Genomic DNA, 866 nt, shown 5'->3' on the forward strand with positions numbered 1-866 from the left:
TTTTTTTTTTTTTTTTTTTTTTTTTTTTTTTTTTTTTTTTTTTTTACATATTTCAGGCAATTTTTAGTGACTAATAGTTGTAAATATTTCAAATCGGGAGCTGGGAGAAAATTGAGTCCCACTCAATTTATGCACCGTGGCTCCCACACAATCATCTGTGATTAACCATGAGCCATCAGTGTGATGCATCCATGAAATGGCAATGTGATCCTAGAATGTATCAGGCAGGATATTCTGGGTCATGAGAGGGTGGTGTTAATGTACTGGGAAGTTGTGTACAGTTTTGGTCATCCACTTCCAAGGAAGATAAATTCAGACCAACAGATAAGAGAAGGCTACTTGCCTGATGTGGGTAAATGGAGAAGCCTATCTTATGAGAGGAGGGTAAAAGAGTTTGGTTTGTTTTGCCTTGGTGGACTAGCCAATGGAGACCAAGGAGGAGATGAGACCACAGAATCCCTAAATCCAGCCTGCCATTATCCCAAGTACTATGTCATGCAATCCATGCTTCTAATTTCTGTCCCTTAATTTCCAGCCTAAATCTATCCATGGCAGCCAATTTATACCCATTTGTTTTCATGCCAACATTGTTTTTAGCTTAAAATAGCTCTTCTCCCTTCCATCCCTGGTGTTTATCCACTGGCAATCCTAACAATTTTATCTTGAATGAATGTGTGTCATTAATCATTCTTCTTCCTCCTCTCCATAATGGCCTTTTAGTCATGCACCCATGATAAGTCTACGACTCAGTAAGGAAAAAATGCATCAGTGAAAAGAATAAGGCAAAATCTTGCTAAGTACCCATCATTAGCAAATACTGCTCGTGCCAACAAATGTTGCTTTTTTTTTTTTTTTTTTTTTTTAAT

This window comes from Gavialis gangeticus, unplaced genomic scaffold (assembly GCF_001723915.1).
Source record: "Gavialis gangeticus isolate Ggan-Ray unplaced genomic scaffold, GavGan_comp1, whole genome shotgun sequence".
In the NCBI taxonomy this organism is placed as follows: Eukaryota; Metazoa; Chordata; order Crocodylia; family Gavialidae; genus Gavialis; species Gavialis gangeticus.